This window comes from Neofelis nebulosa, chromosome 3, assembly GCF_028018385.1.
Source record: "Neofelis nebulosa isolate mNeoNeb1 chromosome 3, mNeoNeb1.pri, whole genome shotgun sequence".
NCBI classification, from domain to species: domain Eukaryota; kingdom Metazoa; phylum Chordata; class Mammalia; order Carnivora; family Felidae; genus Neofelis; species Neofelis nebulosa.
Genome location: NC_080784.1, coordinates 103,133,679 through 103,149,178, shown reverse-complemented (window position 1 = coordinate 103,149,178; position 15,500 = coordinate 103,133,679). Strand labels below are relative to the sequence as shown.

Genomic DNA, 15,500 nt, shown 5'->3' with positions numbered 1-15,500 from the left:
TGATGCCTCCTTTAGCTATCTGTTGTTACACAGTAAATCATCCCAAAATTTAGCAGCTAAAAACAATAATAAGCACTTACTATGTCTCACAGGTTCATCCCCATGTGGATCTCCCTGTAGGACTTTTGAGTGACCTCACAACATGGTGGCTGGCCTCCCATAGAGTGGGCAAACCAAAAGAGCAGGTGGAAACTGCATTGTCTTTTATGACCTAGGCTTGGAAGTCACATGCCATCACTTGTACCATGTCCTACAGGTCACACAGGTCAGCTCTAATATGAGAGGGACTCACCAAAGCATGAGTACCAGGAGGCAAGGAACACTGGGGAGGGAGCTCATGTTGAAGGCTGGTAACCATACCTCCCTTTTTTTCTTTCTCGATAAATTCAAATAGTCCCTGAATACTAACTGTTCTTCCTCCCTGCCTTTTCCCATTTCCACTATCTCCACTCTTCAACTCCTACACCTTATCTTGATTATGCCCTGACTAATGCGATGGCCTCCTAATTGGTTTTCTTACCTCCAGTCCACTCCATATTTCTTTTTACCATATCTATCATTTTTCTTTAACAGAGTTTGTTCTGTAATTATAGGTAGTTTTATACATGTTTATCCATTTATTTCCCAACTAGGTGTATACCAACAGGCTTTGAAAGTAGTTACTGTTGCATACATTTGCATATCTCCACAGCTCTTAAACTGTGCCTCAGAGAGGTAGGATAAGGGGGAAAGCAGTGGAGCCTACTGGTTAAGCACAGAGTCAGACAGATGCTGAAGTTAAATCCCAGCTCTGCCACTTCCAAGCTATGTGATCTCAGGCACGTTATTCAACCTCTCTGAGCCTCTGTTTTCTCACTTCTAAAAAGAAAGTTAATCATAATTATTAATTAAGAATTATAATAATTGATACACATATTAATTATTAATAGTATAATATAATAACTATTATAATAGTTAATAATACCTGCCTTTTAGATCGTGAGGATTAGATAAATGGTGTGTGCAAAGGGCTTAGCATTATGTCTTGCACGTACTAAATGCTTAATAAATTGTAGCCATTAATATGTCACATAGTTGCCATTTAATGGTTTTTTAATAAATTAATATTGGGGAAGGAAGTATTTGGCCAGAAGGCTCTGACTCTGGCAATTCTTCTTCCACTTTCAGGGCCTTTCTGTGGAGTTCTGGACTATCAGCCTGCGGTAGAACTCTCTGCAGTGGTGGAACTAGTCTATATCTGAACTGTTCAGTGGGGTGTCTATTGAGCACTTGACATGTGGCTAATGTGAGGAAGTGTGTTTTTAGTTGTATTTAAATTTAAATAGCCACATGTGGGGCGCCTGGGTGGCTCAGTCGGTTAAGCGGCCGACTTCAGCTCAGGTCATGATCTCACGGTTCGTGGGTTCGAGCCCCGCGTCGGGCTCTGTGCTGACAGCTCAGAGCCTGGAGCCTGCTTCACATTCTGTGTCTCCCTCGCTCTCTCTGCCCCTTCCCTGCTCATGCTGTGTCTCTCTCTGTCTCAAAAATAAATAAACATTAAAAAAAATTTTAACAAAAAAAAAAAATAAATAAAAAAATAAATAAATAGCCACATGTGGATAAGCAGCAACCACAGTATGCAGGACAGTTCAATAATCTGTATTTCTCTAGTTCTCTAGTCTACCTAGTTCTATAGGAACACTTGAAACCAGGATTATCATGATCCAAAACCTTTTTGTCAACCATTCTGTCATACTGCTTCATTTTTTCATAGTGTGTTCCTCACACTGCTTGCTTGGTTTTGAGCGTCCATCTGTAATCTTATTTTAATTGTACAATTACATGTGTTTATTGGAGGAAATTTTTAAAATTTAGAGAAGCTAGGGTTGCCTGGGTGACTCAGTTCGTTGAACGTCTGATTTTGGTTCAGGTCATGATCTCATGGTTCGTGGGTTCAAGCCCCTCATCAGGCTCTGTGCAGACATCTCAGAGCCTGGAGCCTGCTTCAGATTCTGCGTCTCCTTGTCTTTCTGCCCCTCCTCTGCTTGTGCTCTGTCTCTCTCTGTCTCTTAAAAATAAATAAACGTTAAAAAAAATTTAATATAAAGAAGCTAAATAAATAAATAAATAAATAAATAATAAACAGGTATTAGTTGTAGCCCTGTTGACCCATTGCTAAGAGTAATCACAGAACATAATTTACTACCCAGCGTGTCTCCCCTAGGGATAGAGGGACAGCTCAGTGTGAATTTCTTTACAGGGTCAGTTCTTGCTATCTTCTCACACACACACACAATGGAATGTCAGAGTCTGAAATAATGTACTGATTGCAAATGATTTTAGGCTGATTTCCTCAGCTGTCAGAGGAGAGAATTAAAGGCCCACAAGTTTGAATAAATTTCAGTGATAGTTCTCAAGAAGGTAAAATCACTCCTCACAGAGAAAAGGCAGCAAAGCATTCAGAAACTCCTCCATGCACATAGAGGCTATGTTTCATTTTATGATATTCCTAAATCCTTTTGTTCATAAATTCAGTGACTATCTATAGGCAGCCACTACTGCCATCTGTTGGTAGTGGCCAGAACTGATGCATTTCAGCATAGGTGCATAAAATGGTTCTTATCTAAGTCTGTAAGTTGAATCTTGTCATCACAGGAACCTCTGTATTCATGAAAAAAAAAACCCAGCATGTGGAATCAGATAGACTTGGGTTCATATCGTTGCTGTGCCTCATGTGAGAAGTGTGACCACTGTCATTTTGGGTTTTCCATTTGTTAGATGGGGATAATACCTAGTTTATATGAATGTTGTAAGAATTATGTAATGAATGAATATTAGTTTGGGTAGATGCTAGTCAAAATTTAAGTGGCTGAACACAGTCTGTTGTTAACTTCATAGTGTCTTGCTCATAACACAGTTCAAAATGGGTGCTCTGAATCATCAGGCAGCTCTCCTGAATCACAGGACCAAGCGTCTTTCATCATATGACTCCACCATCTTCAACTCTGGCCTCCAAGGTCATCCTGGAGCCCAACATCCACCATCAGAGTAAGAGGAGAGGGCATGGAGGTATGTGAGGAGGTTTTTATGGGCCAGACCTGGAGCTACATACATTACTTCAACCCTCCCCCACAGCCCCCCACCCACCCCCCATTCATCAGAACTGTCTCACAATTGCATCTCACTGCTGGGAAGACTGAGAAACATGGCCCAGCAGTCTCTGTCACAGTCGCAATTTTAGTAATGAAAACATAAGCCTCACTCTAATGCAGTTGTGAATTTTTCTTTATGTATTATGTAATACTATTTATATTTTTCTCAGTTATTAGTATAACACAGGTACAAAACTAAAAGGCAGTGTAGTGTGATGGAATGAGCAGTGGTCTTGGAGATGTGGCTTCTAAATCTGTGAGATCTTGGACATGTCACTCAGCCAATCTGAACTCCAGTCTTTATTTGGAGACTGACAGTGGCAGAGCCACCTGTGTATCTGTGTAGTCTGTTCCCACCCTATATCCCTAGCTCTAAAGGTTTACAGCTTTTTGCATGGAAATAGTGCAAAGCAAAACAAAACGCTCTGGGACTCTCAGAGTAGATAAGTGATAGAATACAAGTCTTGGATGGGCTTAGATGGGAAGGTTTCTAGAAGAGAATCAGCTTTAAGCCCATTCTTGGAAGAGGGGATAGTCCTGAATAGAGGGAATGAGGTATGGAATGCCATGCAGGGAGTGCATAAAGAAGATCATAAACAAGAATTTCGGGGAGGGGGGCATGGCAAGGAGAATAGCCAGGCTGAAAAGGAATGAGTAACAGTGGGGTTGGGGGCAAATTTAAGAAGTAGTTTGAAGGGTGCCTGGGTGGCTCAGTCGGTTAAACATCCAACTCTTAGTTTTGGCTCGGATAATGATCTTATGGTTCATGAGATTGAGCTCCATGCCCGTCTCTGCACTGACAGCGCAAAATCTGCTTGGGATCCTTTCTGACCACCCCCTGCTTGTCACACTCTCTTTTGGAATAAATAAATAAGCATTTAAAAAAAATAAGAAGTAGTTTGATATGTAGAAGGAAAGAAAACATTAATGATAAGCTGCTAGGCTTAGGAGGTCATATTTAATCTAAAAAGATCCCAGAAGAAAGCCAATTATGGTTTTTATATGGGCAAGTGACATAATGATAATTTGTTAGTCATTATGAAAAGAAATGTGATTAGATCATAGCATTTGACATGACAGTACCTTCTATTGAACTGCGGAATGTCTAAATACTAAATGCTCCATAAATATTCTTCCGAATATGTTGGTTATCTGAATTCTATACCCACTTCAAGGAAAAAAGAGTTTTACGTGGTAATGGAGAAAAGATGAGGATGTGGGAAAAATCAAATAGTTTACATTGAAAGACAGCCCTCATTTCTCTGCTTTATTTTGTTTTATTTTTGTTTAAATCAAGGATAAAAATGTAGGTAAGACATGAGTCAGAGCAAACTCAGAAAGTACCTAGAAGCCTTCAGCATTTGAAGCCTGCTGGCTAGTTTCATGTGGGTGAAGTTTGGTTTTCAGAAAGACAAACTGAAAATAGAACCTGTTTGTTTAGATTTTGTCATTTTCTAGGGGACACACAAGAATGTTCAATGAACTATGAGAGGGAAGAATTTCTTCCTGGGAACTGCCCCAGAGAGCCTTGTTTGGAGAGAATACAGCCCTACAACAGCCCCTGAGTACACTGCAGTTCCCCTCTGGATCAAGTCTGAGGAGACACAGTCTTGACCAAGGCAAGCGTGAGCAGGAGTTCAATCCAGTCCTCCACACAGGTTTCCAGTAAAGGCCTCTGTCACACTCTCAGAAAACATGAGAGGATTGAAACGTTCCCCAGGAAAGCTGTTAACAACATCCTTGACTCTTCTTCAGCTCTAATAAGCTCTTGGGAAGCACTATTTTTGTTTTTATTTTTAAGAAAAAGGTTACCTTTTCGATGAGTAACTATGTGTTATTTATTACACACCAACTTTTTTTTCACAAATGAAATATTCTACTATTAATAACCACATGACTGTGGCAAGACACAAGCCTTCTCTGGGCTTCAGGCTTTGGTTTTCTTCTGTATAAAATATAGAGACTAGATTATATAATCTCTGAGGCCTCTTCCTGATCTGAAATGATAAGTTCTAATTCAAACAACTTCCTCTTTCTGGTGAAGTAACATGAAGCCTGAGGTTACTTTATCACATTGTTCTAAATCTCTAGTGCTCTTAAAACGTGTAGGAAAAAGACGAACAGCCCACTGAGCGTGTACTGCGGGAAGAATCCTGTATTCAGCGCAACAGTATGTTGGTTGGGAGCACTGAGCTCAGAGCTACTTCTCTCCCACCCCCACGACCAGGGGGAGTTCACATCTTTAGACTTCTTAGAAACACCAGTGTTTTTATTGTGGCTGTTCAATAGATTCTCTGGCTGCACTTTCCAGTTTGGCAATAGTTTATTTGCCATCTATTCTTATTCTTTATTCCACTTCCATGTTTTGGGGTTCTACTTCTTTCTCAAAAGATAATTCCCTCTAAAGAAAGATCATATCCTAAATAAAGCAATTTTATATACAGTGTCCAGGACAGAATATGAGATGATAATGTGACAGGTCATGATGATGAGAGCCAGAAAAATGCAGGATTTCAGAGCCAGACTTCTATGGTAGCCATTAGCCATGTGTGGCTTTTTAAATTAAAATTAGCTAGAATTAAAAATTAATTTACTCTGCCATACTAGCCCCATTTAAAGTGCTCAACAGGCACATGTGGCTAGTGACTACCATTTTGGACAGTACAGACATATCACTTTTTCATCACTGCAGAAAATGTTTAATTGGATAGTGCTGCCTTAGACTAGTCACAGAATCATATTCTTAAGGGATGTCAGGGAACTTGGAAACCACCTAAGACATTCTTCTATCCAGGATGGTTCAGATCTTTCCAGTACCAGAGAATTTATCACCTTACAAAGCAGTCTACTTCATTTTTTGAAAACTTTATAGTAGACAGTTCTTCCTTAAACTGGGTCAAAATCCATATCCCTTTAACTTCTGCTCTCTTCCAAACACAGGATAAATGAATGATTCTTCCACCTGGAACTTTATGGGAGCATAGGTACCCCTATTGTATTTACTTAGACTTCTCTTTCCCAGTTAGACTATGCCACAGGTGAGGCAGCTGAAGCTTGGAGCAGTCCTGCCTCATGATCCATGGTGAAGCTAGGACTGAATGCAGGTTTCCAGTTGGTGTGTTCCAGTCCAATCTTACTGCTTCCAAGTCTAGCAACTATGTCATTAAAGAATCTATGTATATGAGTTTATGGAGTTGAAGTTCTTGGTCTTTTATCTTTCTTTCCATTTTGTTGTTGTTGTTCCATTTTTTTATTTTCTTTTTTCACTGCGTGCTTCCTAAGAGATTCGAGGTTATTTCTTCCCCAATAGAACAAAGAGTACATGAACTCTGTGTGAATATTTCAGCACATAAATCAATGGCCGCCCCCAAAATAACCTCAGCTGTCAAGCACAGAAATCACACCAAATGGCTTGCTTTCATTTGCTAGTTTCAAACAGTATGAGGATAGAAGAGGAAGCTAGAAGCACTAAAGATAAATGACCTACTTCCAAATGGTATCTAGAAGAGAGAATGCCCTTGATGACTATTCAGTAAGAAAAGACATCTACCTCTCCAAGGTCTCTGTGTAGACTTTGCCAGTGAGCTATTGTAAATGCCAGTTACAGCTTCAGATCTTTTCAACAAGCACTCAAGGAGGTGTGGGGTCTGTGCTAGGGCACCAAAAATAATTGAAACACTGCCCTCCACTCACTGGCAGGGAGGCTGGGTGGAGTCAATAAACAGTCAATTACCACTCTAGACAACTCCATCGAGCACATCCATAGGTGTGTTTCAAAGAAACCAGCAGATCAGTCTTGAAGCCCAAATGGTCACAGCAGTTGCTATCACAGCAGAAAAACTTCTAGTGGGACCCACAGACCAAGCTTCCTAGGAAAGAAGACTCTGCCCAAACCAGTCTGGGCCCAACAGAAGATCTGACACTACTGTATAAACAGCTATCTTCTCTAACAACAAAAAAACTGCTCCCTGATTCACTTCATTAAATTTGGCGAATGATCAGAAATAATAATGTCACTAGCCTCACCACCAGCCATGCCCCTTAACATTCAGATCCATAGTTAACTATAGATATAGATGATATAGATAGAGATAGATTGAGATATAGAGATAGATAGATAGATAGATAGAGATAGATATATGAATATATATGAATATATGTGTGTGTGTATATACATACATACATACATACATACATATGTATACAAACAACACATATAGGTAGGATAGATAGAAGTTTATGTAGAATTATTTCATGTATGTATGTATACATATAGCTATATGTGTGTGATTATATGTTATATTTTTTACATTTGAATGTTCTTATATTTGTATATAGAGGTATATTTATAGCATGCATTATTTCTGGTTGTGTACACTTATAAATACATATAATATTTTTATAAATCACAATTATGTATCTCACACACATACACTAAAGATGTTTCTGGAAGAATACACAAGAAATTTTTCAGGTGGTAACCTTGGGAAAGCAGGGATAAAGATCTTGGGCTGCAGTAAGGAAGGATGTGTTGTATTTCACTATATAGCCTTTATGTATTTTAATTTTTTTCTGTCTATTAATTACTTTTAGAAAAACAAAAACATTTTTATTAATATTTGGTTATACTAAGGACACCATCATCTATCTTCACTCTGTTTTACAACATGAACTCCAAAGTGCAAATAGAGTTAAAAGACCTTGTCCCAGGCTGGGCTCCTCCAGGTACTCTGCCTTGGATGACTTAAGTTGCTATGGTTTTTCCCACATGTGGCTGACCTGACATAACTAGGCCCAAATTAAGATCATATGAGATGATATATGTGACATTGTGACAGTGCTTTGCAAACTGTAAGCTTCAACAGGCACATCCGTAACACTGGCTTGTGGAAGAGTGCCCAGAACAACCCACCATGACTGACATTATCTGGGTCCTGGTATGTGTGTGTGGCAGGCAGGGATGGTTTATGATGTAATGACAGGGAAGGGAGGGGGGCAGGAAGAAAAGAAATGAGAAGGAGGAGTAACAGAGGCTAAGATAGGAGAGGGTAGATGGGAGGCCTTCAGGAGTCCTGATGTAATCCAGGTGTCCTTGCAGAAGGGTGTTGTACTCTGTCATAAGGCCTGAGCAGCCCTAATTTGCCACTATTCCCAGCTGATACATGAATATCTTCGTTGGGACAATGATGTATCATTCTTGATAGTGTCATGAGAATATGGTGAATTCATGTTTCTTTGTCCAAAGGCTAAGCCTCTTCCCACTGTCCTCTGCCAGAGTCCTTTATTAACTCTCTTAAATCCTCATCTTTAATTATTAGTTCAACCAACATGTATTGAGTTTCTCCTCTATGTCAGGCACTGTGGTCAGTCCTGGGGATGTGGAATGAATATAATATTGTCCTGGTCATCAAGATAGTCACTGTTAATAGTGGGTAAGGATACGGAAATAACAGTTGCAATCCAGCGTGCTGTTACAGCAACGAGATGTTCAGAACACTATGATGGTGACTATGCATATGGAGGAGGAAGAGACACTGAGGGATAGGAAGAAGTTTGCCAGACAGATTTTGAACAGGCTTGAAAATGCATGAGAGATTCAGAGGAAAGAGGAATTGGATTTGTCTGCGATATAGAGTGAGGGCAAAGTGACAGGTAAATCTGGGAAGACTATGCTAGGTCAGCTGTAGACGGCATTTTGTATAGCGCTAAGGAGTTTGCACTCTGTCCAGTCAGCTTGAGCTCATTTGATTTTATATCTTTTGTGAAGGAAAACTTACATAACTATATAGTTATTTACCTTTAACAAAGTAGTACTTTATTCATAATAAGAATCTTCAACCTACTTATTTCATTGCAAAGTGCAATTTGTCATTTATACTCTACTTCTCTCAAAGAATTGATTGTCCACTCAATATTATTGGGCTTAAAGCACAGAAGAAAATTTAACCTTTTTGGGAATCAGAATCCCTGGTTTAATGACTTGATAGAAGCTATGATTTTCCTCCCATAAAAATGTAGATACTAAATATTGCATATAATTTCATGGACCTGAAAAATTCCTAAGTTCAAGGTAGACAATTAAATGGAAGTTTTGTTTTGACAGGTTTTTTAAACAAGGAAATTATATACAGAATCTTAGGTACTTACCTAAAACCTCATTTTGGATTTAATAATGAATTCAGAATCTTATTTCAGTGATAAAATTTGAGGTCACCTTCCAAATACATGTTGAGTTATTTTGAAATCTGAATAGACATCCAAATAGAATGTTGAATTATTTTGAAGTTTTCTTGATTAAATGAACTATAAGTCACATTTTATTAATACAGAGAGGGTCATTAAGTTATTTTAGGATGCCCAAACATGAAATAAGAAATAATTCTATAAAATAAGATGAAAAACAACAATTCCATCAGATATCAAATTTCTAAAAGCCTTCTTTTTTCTGCTGCCACATAAATGCTACAATGAGTCTAGCTATAAATGAAGATCTCTCGATTATTAAGGTTTGCTAACATTCAGAATACAATATGACTCCTTTATCGATTTATTAACCTAAGAGACCCTTGAAACTGCAGCTCCTTTTGCACATAGAACACGGATAATATCTTTTGGAAATGTATTACTGGACTTTCCTATTTGGAACCTGAAGAAAAGTCCAGGGGAAAGGGGAGGAGGTGGAGTTGGAAGGAAGGCTGTGTGTTTGAACTTTTTGTGGCAGGAGTGCAAAGAAAAAGATTCACTATTTATCTTCCGCCCGCCCCCCCCCCCCGACGAAAACCAAAATAGGAATTTTTTTCTGAATTTGTTGGAAAATAAAACACTGTTTCTAAATTCCTTATTGTCCTGTTAACATGGGGAGAAGCTGATCCAGTGACTTGATCGTGAGGTTTGGAGTAAGGAGGGAGGATTAGAAATCTGGAAGAGAAATATGGAAGGAAGCTGTGAATGGGTACAGGTGAGGAAAGACGGAATGCTGGCTTCCTCCTCTTGGCTGAAGCCCCAGCAGGGACGATCTGCTAGATAAGCTGAACAGCTCTACTCCTGTATGGGAGAGCACTGACTTGCAGTGCATGCTGGGCTACTACACATTTAGGCAGAGTATGGAGCTAGCCCTCTTGAGCTACCCTTGGCACTCAGACAATGCAGTGAGTTCTGAAGTTTCTGCTGGCAGGAGGAGGGCGGCAGAAGGAAGCAGACGGTGTTGGCTGTCCAACTTGGCAGAAATCTCAAGGCAAAGCAAAATAGCTTTGAAGCCAGGTTGCAGCCAGCCTTCAGGAGCCAAGTCACCAGAGAGAAACCTTGGCCTCAGACCAACCTGAAAGAGCAGCCTCAGACTTCAGGAGCAGCCACCAGCAAGATGCCCAGGGGCAGAAGCAGGGGAGCCAGAGTTCAGAGGACACCAGCCAGTGCATGGCCAGGCAGGCCACAGAGAGCACAGTGAAGCCCCTCATGCACCCACTTGCTACCCCAAAGGGGAAGAAGCATTCTGAAAGTCTGAGCATTCACTAAAGGTTGGAATTGCCCAAAACAAAACATTAACCAGCTGTGATTGATGGTCTCACATCATACATGAATAGTTTGAAATTTAGACCAAAAGGATACTCTTCAAATGTTGGTGCATTGAAATGTCCATTCTATCCAGCAGGATGGAGGCTCATAAGGAGAATGAAATCAGCCATAGAGAAATGAAGGAGCTGCATTTCCTTTGCACATGTAAGTGTGCTGGGAGTGAATTTGGAATCCCGCTACATCTTTTTCCTGCCACACAGTTCTATCGCAAATTCAGCATTATATCATTATTACCTTCTTTGAAAAAATGAGAAAAAATTCAAGTTCCAGTTAGCAGGGCTTATAATTTTAAATGCACTAGGCAGACATCATTATATGTGTTTAACAAATCATTGACTCTTCCGTTACACAGACCATATATTTTGCATGTGTGCATGTGTGTGTGACACATACATGTGTATATCTTAATATTGTCTATTTTCTTTTTTTTGTTACATTTCCTGTGTGCTGAGCTGGGGTATTTATTCTTCTGAATGATGCAATGGGTTAACAAGATAATAGGAAGGAAATCTTTTAAGGTACAAGGACCTTGACACTACAGTTTGTTTCGGTTTGATTAAACAGATGGAATTCCACGCAAGTGGAAAGTTGTGAAGGCGGACACACCTATAGCATACACACCAACAGTGAACAGAAGTGGTGGGAAGTCACTGAAATGAAAGGCGGCAGAATGGTTTCTAGCATCTCACCTTTTACCAACAATACTCTGCTGCTCTGAGCCTTCTTCGTGTTCAAAATCCAGATTTTGTTAACCATAAGAAAAAGTGATGTTTTTACTTGTGAAATGCTAAATCCTAACCATCAGACAATGGAGTGGGTGACTGCCTGGAAAACGACTCATACATTCCTTGAACATTTCTCTCACAGAGTAATTCTTTTATGAACAGGTAGAAGACGCCCTGGGAACTACAGTAAATGTGGGAGTTTTTTTCTGAATAAAACTATTGAAATCTATGATAAGAATTATTCTTCATTTTGTATATACATGTTATGGAGACGGCAAAAGTCAGCCAAAACTTTAAGTGTCATATTTTAGAAGGTTTAGTATGACCTAATTTTAGTTAACCGGAAATATTTCTAATTAAAAATGAATATATGTGAAGAGACAGAATGCTGAAAGGACACTTTCTTCCCCACTAATTCTGTAATGTTGAAGCAAGAATTAATGAAAACCAGTAATATGAAGATCCAGATTTAACTTTCTTCAATTTTAAAAAGTATATAAATCTTGTCAATTTAACTAGAATCTATTTTTTTTTCTGCTTGGTTGCATTTTTGCAGCACACAGAGTTGGAGAAATTATCAGCACGACAGTAAATGTTTTAGCATCATTAGTTTTAGACACTAAAACTATTTTTAGACACATTATTTTAAATGAAAAATAAATATCCAATTTAAAGCAGAGGCAATATGCTTAACGTTAGTAGATGTATAAGGTATGCTCTTTGTAAAGAAAACAATGAAAGGAATGAATATGTCTTGGGAGAGTATTCACCAAGAGGGTAAACTGAGAAATCATGATTTTTGCCATTTAGCACTTGTACCATTATTGTATGCTTGATTTCCCTTTGTTTCTTCTTCTGTTTAGCGACACAAATGGTTTGTGGCCAAAGTTCAGACTGCTTAAATTACGTGCCATCACCCATACTCACCAGCACTCTGAGAAACAACAAGCTGCTCAGTGATGATAAACAACACTCACGAGGAAACCACTTCAAAAAGCTCAGGTCAGTGTTCACAAGGGGACAGTTTTCCTGCAAATGTAACATGTGCCAATTACAGTGCCATGTAAAATGAATATTGCTTCTACACAGAGGAGAGCTTAGGGAATAACACCATCAAGGGAAGAGGGCACAGGAAGAAGACTACATAAATGCAGGGGTTTGGAGGACTGATTGCCTGGGTTTCAATCCCAGTTTCAATACCCGCTGGGAAAAGTCACTCAAGCTCCCTGCACCCCTATCTTCTCACATAGCAATTGGGAGGAAGGATACAAGCTTTAGAAGACTGCAGTCAGTGTCAAATAAGTTAAACAGATAAAGTGCCCGGACTTTAGAAGAATGTATCAGGCTCCCTTCCTAGTATTCCTACTTACATTAATGCATAGGTATATGGCGATTAAATGCTCTGACATCATCACCTCCCTGTTCACACGTGCACACATGCCACCCTTGGGCTCTCACCCTGGGTGAACATGCACTGATGTGAGGACTCATTAGTCCCTACCCCAGCTCTAGAAGTCTCATATCTAGAGGCTTCCCTGCCCCACCTCCAGTTGTAATTCAGACAATTCAGATGAATCTGCTGAGCTATATCAGTTTTATGATTATGTTCAGCTCATCCAGAGAAAATCAAATGTTTTTTCATCCTTTCTAGAATAATTTAGAAATAATCCACAGAGGGCCCTCCTTTGCCTTTAATTTCTCTCACCTCCTTCTCTCATTTAATGTTGATAATAATGGTAACAGTAAACACAATGACAGCTATCATTTAATGAAGGCCTGCTGGTTACCAAGAACTATGCTAAGTCCTTTGTGTTTATAACAATTTGAGTGATTCATAATAATCCACATATGGGTTTCCTGATAGCAATTCATTCCAAGGAAACATCCTTGAAATATTTTGGACCCCCATAGAAGCAAGGTTTCTGTACATTCTGGTTCTGCAGAGGGTCCTTTAGGCCTTTGTGTCACCTTGTTCTTAGCCCAGAGCTCCAGAGTAAGATCCTTGACTGTCCTCTTGACTCTCTCACCTCCTTCCACCATGCATTTTCACCGTATGTAACATTATTGATTCCACACCTCCCTAAACTGCAGCAGTATAGACAATTCCCTCTCTGTACCAAGCACTCTCACATTAAATACCCTCTCATAATACTCATAATAATATTCAGATATTATAGATACAGCCATGACTAAAGTGTAAAGATATCAAATAGTTTTGCCTAAGATAACCGTGGTAGGGGCAGCTAGCACTAGGATCTAGATCTTTTGACTTCAAGTTCAGGCGTTGTTATACTATGCTATTCTGCTTCCTGATCTTGTCAACAATGAATATATTTTCTGGAATGTCAGAAACAAGACAGTATCCCTTCATATATCATTTTGATACCTAACTCTATGAAAAATGATGATCTTATAATGCTATTTAGCAATATTCATATAAAGTAACATTTAGAAAATATGTTAAATGTTGAGTGCTAAAGAACATTAAGTTCTTAAAACATTTTAAAAGAGTGATTCACTGCCATTACTCAGAAAATATGCAATGAAGATGATTCACTATAGAAAGTTTAAATGAGACTTTGAAGTAGACAATGTTCGAATCATAAATTAAAAAAATTTTTAAAAGAGAGGGAGAAAAGAAAAAAAACCTTTGTGGTTGCTTTTCTTACAACTAAATATCATTTTACTAGAAAAGGGCTTGGTCAACATATTGATTCATCCTGGACGGATGCTGTTTTTTGTTTTAGATTTTTTTTTTAGACCTATTGTTCATTTCAATAATTTCATTTCTTTTTCTTCTCCTTCTTCTCATTCTTGATCTCCTTCTCTCCTCCTTCTCTTATCTTCTACCTCCACCTTTTCCTATTTTTTCCATTTTTTGGAGCATTAAAATTAGTTCATACAAAGAAATCACATATTGTACTACAAAATTGACATCTATCAACATGAATTTTATGTTTGGCTTCATTTATTGTTTCTCCTTGTCTGTAGATAATGTCTATTATTTTTTTCCAAGGGAGAAAAATGTATTAAAATGGTCTGTTTCTAAAAGTAGAATGGAGAAGAGTCAGTGTTGAGATATTATGAACTCACTCTTCAGGGAAGTTCTGTAAGACAGGGTATTAGGATTCTCCAGAGAGTAAGAACCAACAGGATGTATACATATTTATAGAAAGAGAAAAATTTATTTTAAGGAATTGGCTCCCATAATTGTGGAGGATGGCAAGTCCAAAAGCTGCCAGATAGGCTGACAAGCTAGAGACAAAGTGAAGAGTCGATGCTGCAGTTCAAGTCTGAAGGCAGTATGTTGGCAGAATTCCTTCTTATTCAGGAGTCAGTCTTTTTCCATTAAAGCTTTCAACTGCTTGGAAGAGATTCACCCATGTTCCAGAGTACTGGTAATAGGCTTTACTCAGTCTGCTGATTTAAATGTTAATGTCATCTAAAAAAATACTTTCACAGAAACATCTAGAATAATGTTTGACCAAAATTTCTGGGTAGCGTGACCTACCAAAGTTGACACATAAAATTAACCACCATACATTGCCAGATACTCCCTGTAGAGAGATAGATCATTGTCCCATGTCCCATTTTCAACATTATCAGAATAAGTAGAGTGGTCTCTCGATAAACTGCATCAGATACAACTCTTCTTTCTCTGGATTCACCAGAAATGTTTATGTTTTTACAAACTAAAACCTGGTTCCCTACATCTATAAAAATTCAGAAGGGAAACTGTTACCTCAACTCCAACTGGAGTGTGACAAATCAATAGTAATTTTCATAGCTAGCAAAATTGGTAAAATTCTTTCCTCCATGCTCCAAAGATTTAACCATTTCTTCCCTACTAGTTACTGTGAACAGTGGTATAAATCTATGGGATTATTAGAATCACTTTCCCAGAATGTCATAATTCCAGTTCTCCACTCCTTTAAGTTTCTAATATTAACTCATCCCTTACTCTATTCCCTATCACGTGTAGATGTAAGAATCGCCCAATGGCAATTGAGTCAGACCTGGGGAAAGCAGGGGAACATGTGGTTCCTGACTCCCCATAGTCCTAAGTAATCCT

At 38.8% G+C, this 15,500-nt stretch overlaps 1 long non-coding RNA gene across 1 annotated transcript in view; it reads left to right on the top strand.

Annotated features, from left to right (window-relative positions):
* The window catches only part of LOC131507112 (uncharacterized), a 111,668-nt gene extending 99,221 nt beyond the window's left edge, over window positions 1–12,447 (top strand). Inside the window, exon 3 of the long non-coding RNA XR_009259334.1 lies at window positions 12,292–12,447. This is a non-coding gene — a long non-coding RNA (uncharacterized LOC131507112). The remainder of the gene's footprint in view (window positions 1–12,291) is intronic.
* Window positions 12,448–15,500: the final 3,053 nt, after the last annotated feature.